Below are 14958 nucleotides of genomic sequence, written 5' to 3'. Positions count from 1 at the left end.
CAAGACTGTTTTGGGATGCCCAAGAGCACCGGCTAAGCAGTTGTTGCGCACACTTAGGATGGTGCTACCACTCCTTACCTGCCTCCACCCCCTCACACAATGCTGCAGAAGTATGAGACAATAAAACAATAATAATACAAGTTATTAGCATTTTATTTTCCCTTTACTTCACTGCAAAAAACAGTGGGGCAATACTCCTCTGCCTTAGTGTAGGAGCAGCCACTGCAGAAATATATGTGTGTAGTCATATCTGTCCCTATGTGAATTGCTCTCTAAAGGCAGATTCTTTAATCAATTGTTCTGGTATAATCTATGATTATGTTAGAACCTGAATACTCATGAATTCCTTCTCTGAGCTAAACCCACTTCAGCTTTTTAATTCTCTTATCACACTAAAATTAAGTTATAGAATGCACACCTCCCTCAGCACAAATCTGTACACTGGATTATTATACATGGTTATCTAATCCAATACCAGGATCAATCCAGAGGTCCATCAGAAGGGGTACAGCAGAGAGGCCCTTGTTCCCGACACCCTCATGCTTCAACATTTATTTTTAGAGTGTAAAAGAAGCTGGTTCCAACTATTAATGACAAGGCAGCAAAAACGACTAATATCACTCCATGGCGCTTTTATGATGGATCAGCTGTGTTTTCTCATTCCCTGTGGGACATTTTTTTAAACTTTCCATTTCTCCCTCTCAAATGGATGCTGCTTGAGTTTGTTAAACACTGGTCCTGCAAAAACTTCTGACATTCCTGGCAGCGCCAAGCGGAACACCTGTCCCTATTCCTGTGGGTTACAAAATAGGCTATATTCATGTATTCTGTGCTGGAAACGTCCAGACTAAAACTCAGTGATTTATTTTAGTTTCTAGAGAGGTTGTTCATTGGAGCGGCGGGTTAAGCCTCACATCTTTCATTCACAGAGCTCATGGCCGTACACAACAATCTCCCTCTCTCACTAAACACATATGTATTCCTCGAATCCTGATGTTCTTGTCTCTCAGGCTGCCAGCCCAAACTTGGGCCCTGTCTGCCACTCTTCCCTATTCTCTCGCTCTCTTTCTTTTATTCTATTTCTGTCGACTTACCAAAGCTACATCTCACCCACATTAATTCCTGGGTCTTTCAATTGCCAAGCATTTCTATCAGCAATACAATTTACATCCACAAGTATCTTGCTCCGTCTTGCATCCAGCAATCTGCAAAACCTGTGTCACTGGACATGTGGGTGGCATGTATGATGCCGAAGGGATTGAAATTCCTTCAGCACATTCATCTAAATAAACAGGATCCTAACTCAAGATACAGCAGCAAGGCCATATCTGTCACTGGCCACCTCCAAACTTCCCAGGTAGAAATGAATATCTTATCCCCTCCTCCCATGTTCCCCTTAGGATTAGATAAAAACACATGCACTAGTTTTATAGTGTGCAAAAAGTTCTGTTTGTTGCCGAGGCTTGACAATTCTCACCTTTGCAACCTCAGCCCTGACGTCCAGATACTAAAATATGTCTTTCATGTACCACTAACATCACCCTTCCTTCTGGTTTGTAACTCTTCTGGTATTAATGGTTCAGTGCCTGGCCTACCAACCCCTTTTTTCTCCATCTGATCTTCCAGTCATGCATCCATGATTTGAGTTTTTTTCTTTGTACCCCAATTGCATTTTGTTTATCCATGCTTTTGAGCATGCATTTCTCGATTATAGATGTGTGGTTCATTTAGTATTAAGTATACTTAATTATCATATAATGTTTGTTCTTTTATAGGATGATAGTGCACTAATTGCTCACATATGTATAAATGTAAATTATTATATGCAACATACTTTAGTGAATGTGCAGCAGAATTCATTTGCTAATTCCTGCATTCATTAATCACGAGGTGTAGAATTTTCATAATAACTAGAAAAATGTACAGACACTTCAGTTTGCTGGGAAGCTTCTTTTGAGCTGAGTACTCCAAACATCTTAGCTGAGAGTCATAGGCTCTCGGAGTCAAAACTTAGCTATCCTTTCTCAGCTCAGAAAGCCATAATAGAGACAGACTGAAAACTTCTCAAAGCACAGTAGCTGATTGAAAAAAACTTGCTAGAGGCCGCTTAAGAAATTTGGCTGGGCACTTTGGTGCTAAGGCGCTTCAGCTGGGGGCTAGGAATCGGTTTAACTATAGATTGGCTTCATCATTTAGGGGCATATTAACAAGGGCCATATCTCCGCTTTTTTGGCTTTAAAAGTTACAAAAGCGGAGATAATAATATCGCCCTATTACCAATGCGGTGCTAACGTGCATTAGCGCATGTTAGCACCCGTATTCCACACGCCTCGCATTGCATCTCTAATGAGATGCAAAGTACGCATTCCCTGCCAAAACTAACAGGAAAATATCGCTAACTGTCCTTCGCCATATTTACAAGACGGCCCAGGACACACGTAGCATTACAAAAAGCCACGCTAACAGTAGTTATTGCCAGGAATTAACGTCTAAGAAAATCCTGACTTGCCTATATGTTACATGGGAGGTGGATTCTACGGCTCAATCCACATCTCCCTATTAACAATGATTCCCCTTATGCTGCCGGTGTATCACTGGATTCCCAGCGATAAACCTGTATTTCGCCGCTATGGCCGGATTTTTGATCGCCATGGAGATATGCGTTGATAATAACGTGATATCTCGGCGATTGAATCCAGCGATAGCCGGCGTTGTGCAAAGTCACGCTAAGCAGGAAATGTGATAATTATCACATTTCCTTGATAATATGCCCCTTAATGCTTTAACTTAATGAATACGATTTTAAAAGTTGTAATTCTTTTTAATATAGTGTTAAATTGCCTATTTTATTACAACTGTTGTGATTCTACTTCTAGTAACATCTATTCAGATACTGAGCTACATTATGGCATTAATTTCTGACAAACCTTTCAAATACATAGGGCCTTATTACGAGTTTACTGTTCTGTGAACCACCGTACCAGCTGTGGTGGTCTAAATTTTCCAAGCGTAATGGTGCGACCACCGTATTACGAGTTGGCGGGATTGCATTTCTGAAGACCGCGGCTGAACTGCTGACACCACCGGCATCCCCCCGACACTGTGTTTGTGGTCCAGCAAAGGCAGCAGCCATATGGTGCTGCTGAGGAGCTTTACCACCATCCGTATTATGAGTTGGCTTTGTGATAAACTGGCCGCTTTGTTCCGGCCACCAGGTTCATGTCTGCGGCCATGAAGCATTTGGGGTGCAAGCTCACCCCTTTCTTGTTCTTTCGGCCAGAGTTCGACGTGGATTCCTATCTTCAGATCCCTTCTGCATGGCAACATCTTTACCCCTAGGATTAGGACCCTGTTTGTGTCGATGTATAGGTGAGTCTTTTTTGTACCATATACTCATTGCCTGGACTGCCCACTTATGGGCCTGACTCCGGCAATGGGTTGATGGTATTTTTCCACATGTATCATGCATTTGTGTGCATCCAAAACATATGCAGTTAAAATGCTCACACAGGCATTAATACATGTGGAAAAATAATCACCATCGCTGCAAAATCTCTGCAGCAACAACGCTGGCACTGTTTTCAACTTGTAATATGGCGGGGTCAACTCATAATACGGCGGTCTAAAGACCACCAGCACTGGTGGCTACCTGTAGACGCGGTTTTCGGGCAGTTGGACAGCTAAACACATAATAAGGCCTATAGTATGAAGTGGCTGCTGCTATGGGGCAGTGGCAGTGGGGTGGGCAGGAGCAGGTGGGAGGTGTTAAAAAATAGAAAATCACTCTCATCTGGTTGCCACCGCCTCTCCTCTGTTCTTCTTCCATGGACAATGCAGTAACGGGATACAGGCTTTCAGACTCCCCTAGCCAATCATGACACTGCTGGTAGCAGCATTTTGATTGGTCTGGGCACCGTGGTTCAGCGCTCATATGGGGTCTATAAGCCTGTGCATGTTCTCCACCCAGGTAGTAATATAGCCTGGGTAAGGGAAAATGCAAAGTACGCATGACTGTTTGGCCGCCACAAAATGGCCGGCCAAACCATCATGCGCACTTAAGTACACATAGCACCCCTACCCCTGCTGGCTGACAGCCTAGCCCCGCCCCACCCCTTAAACAAAATAGGGCCAGTACAGGAAAAATAAAATTGATAATAATGTTGTATTTTTTTTATTTAATTTTTCCTGTAGGGCGATGCTCTTCCACCTTAGCGGAGGATCGGCCACTGATAGTACGTATTCCTTGTGTGTATTCAGTCATGGGACAAAGAGGCTCTGGAGCTCACTAATACAAATAATCCTGTAAGGACTGATCGGTACCCTATGCGTATCACCTCAAGTAATGTGAGGGAGATTTATCAGTTACAGTTAAACGTCATTCTTTTTTTGTTTTATATAGCGTGAATTTGACCCCAAGGTATTGGAGCCCTTTACATTAGGACTAGTTACATTACACACAGTTGCACCTTTTTAGTTTTTTTAAGGCAATGGGTGAATGTGTGATTGACCCAGAATCGCAGGATGCTGAGCCAACAACGAGACTCGAACCAGATTCCCCAGTTCCAAAGTGGACCTCTCTGGCCATCATCCAACATCCTTTCCACCACAATTGTTTTCTAGTCAAAGTTAGGAAGCAGCCTAAGCCTGTACTTTCCAGAAGGTCTTGGATTTCTAAAACTGGGCTGTATTTGCTGGTAAGCCTGCAAAAATGTACCACAGGTTTTCCTTAATTCCTGACTTACTAGTCTCAAAATCAGCCTGCTCACACTTCAACAAGGCATAAAGATCCCCCCATTCCCTCTGTTTTTTGTATCCTCTAGTTCTCTTGATGCTCTCTATGCTGCCAGAAAAATGCTCTCCGGAGGTGGTCTTTCTGCAACACTTCCACCTCCCTTTGCCTCTTCACTAAGCCCTTTGCAACCTCCATTAATTTCATGAGGCAGATCCCAATCCCCATCATCAAAAGTTGTACAGTACTGTGCCAAAGCAGCAAAATTATACTTGCAAGTATTGGCTTATAGGAAGCATACAGCTCATAAGGTCCTGGCCACCTGCCTTGTATTTGTTGTCATTTGTCCCTACATAAAGCATGAAAATAGCTCAACAATGTGCATGTTACATACTAACCCTGGGCATAGTTTGCGAAGTAGCACTACGCGAAGCTACGCAAAGTGCACTTCGCACTACGCAAAGCTACGCAAAGTGCACTTCGCACTACGCGAGCGACGCGTAGCACTTCGCGAACTGCGTAGTACCCTGTTCGCACTGTGCAAGATGTCGTTTTCAATGATTGCACAGTGCGGACAAGCAACCGGCACTGTGCAATCATTGAAAACGGCATCTTGCACAGTGGGGGCTGTAGTTTTCAGCCGCTCTAATAGATTTTTACTCGAGCGGCAGCTTTCTCAACGCGGACTGGTAGTTTCTCATTGCGAGCGGTCGCGAGCATACGTGACCACTCGCAATGAGAAACCGGACCTCCTCACGTTGAAAATCTCGCCGGGCGGTTTATTTTCCACGCTCGCGATCGCCAACTTATCGCGAACGAGGAAAAAGTCTTGCCGGGATGTAATTTTGCTTGCTCGCGGTCGCCAACTTGACGTTGAGGACAGCGAGCAAGCAAAAAATGACCGCTGCACTAAGCAACACTACGCTACGCGTGTTCGCACTCTGCTACGTGCAATTCACGTAGTGCGAAGTAGCGCAAACTTCGTAAACTACACGAGCGTAGCGTAGTGCTTTGCCCAGGCTTATTACATACAGGGTTTTATCATAGGCCATGGACTGTATGCCTATGACTCTGTATCGAGTGAAAAACATTGCATGGCTGTAGGCCTGTAGGTTTCTGGAAATGGATACAAGAAGATAGAATGAGTACACACTCTTCCTAGACCACACTACGGAAGCAATAAATGAAAACCAAACAAAACTGAGCAAGTAGTGCTTGGTGAGATACTGAGCAGCACCCAGTATATTTGGACGACTCTGAATTAGGGAAGATAAACAGGTCTGCCTGGTGAAAATTCAGGTAGTTTAATAGTTGGGGAAAGAGACGGAATTTAAACCATTTTGTTAAATCAAAGGAGATAGTCATACTCTGTGAGCAGAAGCCCTGATTTTCTAGTGGGACGCTACCCACCAGATAGAGATTACAGCAGGGCAAAGGAACCAGTCCTAGGCCTATGCTCGCGGAACGTTAATGGCCTAGCTACAAAAATTGAAGATTCTGAGTTTCTGAATTATGTCACCCTCTTTGATATGATAACGCTGCAAGAAACTTGGCTCAAGGAACCATAGCACATCGAGGGTTATACATGCTTTGCCTCACCAGCTACCAGGGCCAACAGGTTTGGTCATCACTCGGAAGGATTGGCTACCTATGTCTCCACAACAACAATAGCTTCAGCAACCCTCATGGATTCAACAACAAGTGCAATACCAGCAGTCAAAATTAGTATTGCCCTTGATGGGAAAGAAATGGAGGTCTGTATAATCAACTTGTATGTACATCCAAAAACCAAAGCGAATGATTCAACCAAAATTACCAACCAATTGGCTGAGTACGCTACTGAGATGGAAAATCCACTATTCATCCTGACAGGGGACCTAAACCAGTATCTCATTGGCTCGGCAGAAGGGGAGGAGGTACTGGCTTTAACTAGAATCTATAACATACCTACACAAAGTGTCCCACTAGACAGGAAAAAAAATGCTGCATTAGTCGCTTTCTTGAAGACTTAGAACATCAAAACCTTCGTGCATTAAACTGAAGATTTCTGGCAGACTCTCCTCCAGTCAATTCTTTTTATTCCACGACAACAAGCTCAATACTGGACTATACCTTTGCAAGTCTCGCGCTGTTCCCATTTATTCTGGGGTTCAGAATGGGGGACATAGGAGACAGTGACCATCGCCCCCAGGAATTTCATATAACAGCAACCGCGCCGAGCATAATCAGGCCAGATACATCCATGGAGCTGATCCACACATTGAATCAAAAAAGGATCAAATGCACGACAGACACTTCCAACCTCCAGTCTGAAGTTGCAATACAACTCTATTCTTATCTTGTAAAGCGCTCTGATACCTCTGGGTCTAGCCAGCGCTATATAAAACCTTCAACATAAAATAAATAAATAACTCTTCAATATGCAAGCCTCGACTACAGATGGCCATATTACTTACAGGGGTCATTTTATCGCTACATTGAAAAAAAAGCTTGCAGTCACTCCCCCCACCAAAGACAACTTTTGGAAAGAGGGCAGTAACAACAACTTAAAGAAAGAACAGAGAGTACAGCTAAAAAAATTGAAGAGATCAATAAATTTAACTCTGCGCAAGCTGAGAAGATCCCCAGGAAATACTAGTGGACGAGCACCTCTGAAACATCAAAGGGCAATGCTCAAAAGATTAAAATGGAACATCAAGAGAGATGGTGAGAACGAAATCTGGGCAAAACTCTTACACGACACAAACAGTAACAACAGTGCCCGCTTCTGGAAAACCGTTAATGGGATTATGCGTCCACAAAATAAAGGATCTCACATCTCCGAAGCGATTTGGATAAAATATCTCTCCTGCCACTTCAACGACGACATAGAAAACGCAGGAGTCCAAATGGTCACCAGCTGGATTCCAGAGAGAGAACCGGAAACAAGCGCTTCAGAGAATTGGGAGCAGACACAAAAATCAATCCTTTGAGGGCATCGAGGCACCAGCTGTCAGACTTAATTAAAAAACAGATAGCCAAAGGCAGGAAAGAAGGTGCCCCGGGACCGAATGGCATTCCACCTGCCCTCTATAAAGCAAAGAGCAATGAGTGGGCGGATATCCTGCAACCCTTATTCCTGGAAATTAGGCTTATAAACAAAATTCCTGAATCCTGGAGGGGCTCTACAATAGTCCCAATCCACAAAAAAGGAGACAAGGCTGAGCCAAACGAGTACCGCCTAGTAGCTCTTATTGACAACGAAGCTAAATATTTTGCAGGCATCATACTAGAGGAGCTAACACTTTGGGCTGAGACAAACCATGTAATACCGTTGAACCAGACCGGCTTTCGTAAAACGACTGGAACGTCAACAAACATCCTCGCAATCTCACTAATAATTGACGCAGCAAAAACATCTAAGATTCCTCTACATTTGTGTTACATCGACTTTAGCGCTGCCTTTGACAATGTAGAGAGAGGTAGACTGTGGGGGAAACTGGAGCGATGGGGCATTCCACAGACCACTCTAAATATGCTGATGCTCTTACACATGGATACCTGGGTGCAGGTGAAACTAGGCGGTGGTACACACCTGTCCACAAAAGTACCCACTAAAAAAAGGATTGAAACAGGAATGTGTGCTTGCACCAACCATGTTCAACCTTTTCATGGCGGACCTCCCAAAAGTGCTTGACGCCTGCAATTCCCACTCACCAAGGGTAGGTGGGAAAGCCTTAACCAATCTTATGTATGCAGATGATGTAGTGCTGCTCAGCCACACTTCCATTGGCCTTCAAAGACTACTGTCTGAAATGCAGAACTATGCTACAGAAAACAACCTAAAAATAAATCTTAGCAAAACACGGACAATGTCAATAAATAATAAAAAGAAAGCACAGAAGATCTGGTTCCTAGGCGGTACAAAAATTGACCCAGCTTGTGAGTATAAATATCTGGGAGTTACATTTGTTAAAGAGGGGTCCTTTGTGCGTCAGAAACAGGAAACAAGAAGGAGAGGCTTATTGATCGCCATGACGATGAAAAACCTGGCAAGTCAACTGATGGGCCCGACTTTGACCCCAATACTGAAGGTAGTTCAGGCCAAACTGCTTCCCTCGATCACCTATGGTAGTGAGGCAATGCGGGGAGGAGACGCTAAAGACCTGGATAGTTTGCAGGTCAAAGCCTATAGAACCATGTTCTCCCTCCCGCCTTACACATCACCGGCTCAAATAAAGCTGGAGTTTGGCCTGCAAAAACAAGTTTTAGCCAGGCACGGGGCATACATCATCTGCTGGCACAAGATAAGAAGCGCCACCACAAACACTCTAAATTATCTGTACATAGAACACAGGGAATTTCTCTGAGGCAAGAAACCATCTTCGGCTAGCCTTGGAAGCCACTAAACTTTCTGATCTTTGGGATGCACAATTTGGTCATCCCAACTTCAAAACATTAGCGTGGAAAAATGTAAAATCACTCTCCTTACTGGAGGACAAGGCGATTTTCTCAAAAAGATCTCACGCATGGATGACTCTCAACTCATACAAATCACTAACTCCACAAACATACTTCAATCAGGGCTATTCCAAAGCCTTAAAATTGAACTTCTTAAAGCATAGATTGGGGATTCTTCCTTGCATTGGCCACCTACCACCATGGCTGAGGACAAACGAACAAGATACTTGTAGGCTGTGTAACTCCAACAATGGCGACATCCTTCAAGTGATCTGCCTATGTGAAGAGCTGCATCAAGCCCCCCAACAGTTCCTTAAAGATCAATTCAAGCAGAAAGGCATCCGCACCAGAAGGCAAGCGTTGCTGGCATGCCTAAACCCGTCAAATACTAAACTAAACTGCAGATTTGTAAAATTTCTGATGGTGATCGAACGGAGAATGCCAAAAATAATGGAAAACATTCTACAAAATCTACCAACCGAAGCTAACGAGTAGATGGGCAAAAAGTCTCAGCTGTACCTTATCAAGGATGTCCATTAGCACCAGGGGGACAATTTGTGCAACATGCAGAGTTCTTGTGGAAAATACGACAAATGGTCACGCTGGGCAAGAGCAAGCGAAATCCGAGATAATCATTTTCCAGCAGCCAGTGTATAAATACTTGTCTCTAATCAGTTCCATGGAACTACCACTTTTAAATTGTTATGTATTTCTCACTTTTCGATTTTTTATTGGTTTTAAACAAGAATGTTTTAAGAATTTTTGAATATTTTATTGCAATGGTTTTAAATAACTATGCAAAATAAACTTAAACTTAAACTTAGTGGTTAAAACAATACTACATATCACAATATACAAATAAAAATAAAAATAAAAATGGATGAGTCATGGAAATGGGAAAACTGAGCGCTCTGCTCTCAGGGAGTGGCTCTCTCAGCAAGTGGGAAACAAACTACCATCTGCATATATTTATTACTAACAACAGGTTTCATTTCCTTTTTAAAATCCATCTTTTATTCCATTTGTGTCATGTAGATGGAGTCTCGACAATTTAACATGGGTAGCCTAACTACGTGGATTTCAAAATGATTTGCGCACATTGTAACTAGATATACAATGCCCAGCATATCCATGGCATTGCCCTTTGTCACATTTTGCAGATTGTGACTTCTTCTTAAAGGGACGCTGTCTCTTTAAGAGATTGTTAAGCGCGAGGCGACCAGAGACAGCCGGGCATTGGCTGGTCTTCCCCTATTATGATCCACGCTTTATGCCGGTCCTGAAGCAGGTCCTTTTATAATAATGATCCGCCTGCAGCACAGACAATGCCCATCCAGGTACACCAACTGTACCAGCGCTTGAGTTTAATATTTACAGCATTCAGCGGGCTAGAACTGCCACTGGCATTGTGGATGGTATGTCTTTAGCACAATAACACCCACCATACGCTCGTTTGTCCTCAAATAGGCCTGTTTAAAGTATAATTGACCGCCCTAGCAATTATTGTGAATAGCAGCTGCCTGCCAGCAAAAAAAAAGGACATACATATATAATGAGCCAGTCTGGGTCAGAGACGATCGACAGGGAAGAATAGAGTAAAGAAAAACGTCTATATGCCGTATTTTCGTTTGGATTTTAAAGCCGCGTTGCACAGAGCCTGCTTGCCGTTTCCAATTATTAACTAAGACAAAACAACTGAATAGAGAGGGAGAGTCTATTTTATTAAAAGGCACCTGCGCCTAGGCTGCAAATGAAACCTGTAAAAGTTGATTTGTTCTGATATTGTAACAGCTTACAAGCACTTCATTTATTTTCATCAGCTGTGTTAGGTTTTCGTTAAATCCTTTGTAGTGGCGTACACAAAAAAACACCTTCCTTTGTTTCTATTTCTCAAAACAGCTACATAATTAGATTGATTATTTCACGTGTCTCTGCTTGTGTTCGCCGGAGAGAGCACGCCAGATAAATTAGCACTTAGCAGGGCCTACAAAGGCAGATAATATGCCCTTGTGTTTCCTACGAGGCCGTGTTTGACATTTGGCGCTGGCTAGCAAACCTGACTTTGCTTTCAGAAATAACAGGTGGCGCGCTGGAGGAGTGTTTTGTCTCAAAAGAAGACGCATCGGCAGTATCCCAGCTTCAGTTCTGTTGCTTCCTCTTAGACCTCGCCGCTAAAAAAAATGCAGCGTTCTCCGACTCATGAGTTCGAATCCCGCCAAAGCAGAAACGCTGCGTGATATAAATTGAGAAATATTAGCAGGTGTAACATAGAGAGCGCTTAACGGTAGATGTGCGTTATGTAATTATTATTCTGGAAGTTGTATTTTTAATTCGTGCATTAGAGCCCGGCGCAACCATTCCTACTTCACAAATGTTGATTCGTCCTAACAGCGTGCACGCGCCTCCTTAAGTGAATCTCAATTTATTTCAATAAGCTCCGGCATGCCGTATAAAGATCAATAGCTCTCCTCCTTTCCATGGAGTTGTTAAATTGCAGCTGTAACATTACCCTTCCTTCTCTAATTGATTGTCTTTTCACAATACTAAGGAGATCCATAATAATCAATGAGGCTGCGCTCTGTTCTTTTTTTATTTTGTCGATGTTTTCTCCTAATTGGCTACCAGGGTGGATTGGCTGAGCCTGGTGTGTTTACAAAAAAAACCACAATACGTTACAGTCCTTGTAAACTATTTTACCACGTGCAATGGTTATTGATTTTATAATGAAATCTAGAAAAATCAATAGCAATCAGGAATATATATCAGAATTCTTGGGTACGTTAAGGCAAAGGGCAAGCTCGCTTTGCCAGTACTTCAAGCTGTGATCCAATTACGAGAGTCCTTTAAGTATTACACATGAAAAAGAAGACCTTTTCAAAGTCATTTCACATTTTAAGCCTCACACGATGCAGAGTACTGAGAAGAGTGGTACATTTTTTAAAGAATTTAGGAACAAAAGTTGATTTAGAGAACAGAAGCTAACCTAGGTTTAATTTAGGAAACGGATCTCTCATAAATATTATACACGATTCATTCAAATGGTGTTTTCTCGACGACTGTAATACTAGTATTTTTAGACACTAGCAGCCAGAAGCTGTGAGGTTCTAATTGCCTTTGTAACATGTAATTACCTCATTTGCCTGAGTATTCAGCTTTTACCAGTGTGACATAACAAAACTGTTAGGCAAATGAAGCAATGCAATTCTGTAATTTAATGATAATTCATAATTTAATGGATAAGAACAGAATACAATTAATTTTGATTATAGGAAACTTTTTTACCCGTGCAGCAAAAGAATGGAGGGCTGTCAGTGCAATGCTTTGATGACTTAGCTTTATAGCTTAAAATGTCCCCAGCTTCACCTAACCCATCTACATCTCAAACAGAAGAGAGTGTGCATCAAATAGGGTTTATTATGTGAAGTCAAACTTTTGGGTGTCTTTCCTCCTCATCTTTGTGACATGTGGGGCTATGGGTTACCATCTCCAATGTTGCAATGCAGTCTCCTTTGCTGAACTGGTGTTTCCAGGAATTACAATATTTAAATAAAAAAAAAAAAAGATTTTGGACTTTCTTGCAAAGGGGCATCTAGGTATCAATGGAACTGGCTGGCATCTGGTAAAACAAGCATGCCATCTCAGATTGGTAAAAACATTTTGTTTGCTCCATGCATATTGAAATGAAAACCTGGAAGAACAGAAGGTATTCTGCAGTGGTCCTTGGCCATACTACAAGTGGTCACCGACAGTCCGTATCATAGCTATCCCGATTACTGACAGGAGTCCTTAAAAGAATCTATTCCAATTGACAGGGTCGCCTATCAGATTACTGAAAAACATGCTGTTTAGGCAATCCTGAATGGTCACCCTTTTTATCATTAAGAACAACCACTTGTGTTAGGAATATTTTCCACCCCTCATATGACTAAGTATTGTTTTTCCCACAGTTAACAACTCAAATCAAGGAGATAATCCTTTCAAAATCCCATGGGCAGACTACTTTGAGGTCCAATTTTACTGTTTAGAATCCCTTTAGGTCTAAAGTATGACCTCCAAAGTGAAGAAAAGCAGTACATCCTATCAGATGTTTCTCTTGAAGCTGATCCATTATAAAAAGGAGAAATATTAAATTAAATGTATTTTCAAGGACCTTCATCGGAAAAAAATATACAACATCATGAAGGAATTTGGCCCAAGATTATATCTTAGCCTCTAAAATAGAATGTTGGAAACAAATGTGATTATATAAGCATTTATTTAAACAGTAAAGCCTGCATACAATACAGATATAATTTCCTGTTCATCAATCTAGATAAAGAAATATTTTTTAGGATGTCGGAAATTAGAGCCCAAATTCCTGTTCCTTATTTGAGTGCATTCTCAGATCATTGCAACGCCGTACCAATTTGTTTCTAATGTAGGGATCTGCAATATTACCGATACCCTTCAATTTATTCATAGAACCCTTGGCAAATGCTCTGAACTCAGCGAACATTCTCTTGCATATGCATGCGGATGACACTCAACTTTAGCTGAAAATCACTTCCCCGGAAAACTTCATCTCACTCAACTCTACCCTTATGAATACTTAAAACTGGCCAACTGACAATCCCCTCATCTAAACACCTCCAAAACGGAATTCCTTCTTATCGCTCGGCCTAATCACACCCCCAAGATCGACCACTGGATGAAATATCTTACAGCCTTTAACTGCAATCACCACATTATCGATTCTGCGAAATCCCTCGGAATCACACTTGATGAGCACTTGAACATGCAGAATGTTATGTTATTTTATGTTAATTGACTTATATAGCGCATGAATCATCCCCGGAGGGGTATCTCGGCGCTTGCGGAAATGCAAGAGAAAGTGTGGTGGTAGGTTATGCCAAGAAGAGAGTGGATTTCAGGGCCTTTCTGAATTTCAGATAATCCGGGCATTGTCTTAAGGGCAGGGGGAGCTGGTTCCATATTAGGGGGGCCTGATAGGAGAAGGCTTTTCCTCCAGTACGTGTTTTTTTTATCCTGGGGATTTTGAGCAGGGATTTAGACCGGGATCTTAGGTCCCTTGTAGGGAAATATTGGTGGAGCCTCTCCGCCAAGTAAGGGGGGCCGTTACCCCACAGTGCCTTGTGCGTCAGGCAGCAGAGTTTGAACTTCACCCGTTTCCGTACAGGTAGCCAATGTAGTTGTTGTAGAAGCGGTAGTGAGGCTGACCTGTAGGGTGCGTTAGCAACTAAGCGAGCTGCAGTATTTTATACCACTTGCAAGCGGTTTAGGGCAGACTCGTTGGCTGCAACCAGTAGAGCGTTACAACAGTCTAGTTTGCTCAGTACCAGGGCTTGTACAAGAGTCTTTCGAAAGGATTCTGGGAGATAGGGGAGGGCTCTTCTCAGAAGGCCCAGCACCTGGAAACATGCACCGACTGTGTGGGTAACATGTTCTTTCATTGTTAGAGCCTGGTCGAGACGCACCCCTAAGTTTTTTGCTGTGATTTTTGGGGTGGGAGCAGTACCCAATTCTTTAGGCCACCAGGTAGGTGCCCATAGGAGTGGAGCTTCTCCGAAGAGGATAATTTCCGTTTTACTGGCATTCAGTTGCAGAAAGTTACTGCTCATCCACTGTGAGATGGCCAGCATGCCAGAGGAAAAGGAGGCATGAGCTGTCTGAGATGACTTATCGAAGGAGAAGATGAGTTGGGTGTCATCAGCGTAGGATATTGGGACGAACCCGTGGTATCTCAGCAGCGTGGCCAAGGGGGCCACGTAGATGTTGAACATGGTTGGGCT

The sequence above is a fragment of the Triturus cristatus genome, chromosome 2_1 (assembly GCF_964204655.1).
Source record: "Triturus cristatus chromosome 2_1, aTriCri1.1, whole genome shotgun sequence".
NCBI lineage: Eukaryota > Metazoa > Chordata > Amphibia > Caudata > Salamandridae > Triturus > Triturus cristatus.
This window is presented reverse-complemented; position numbering follows the sequence as displayed.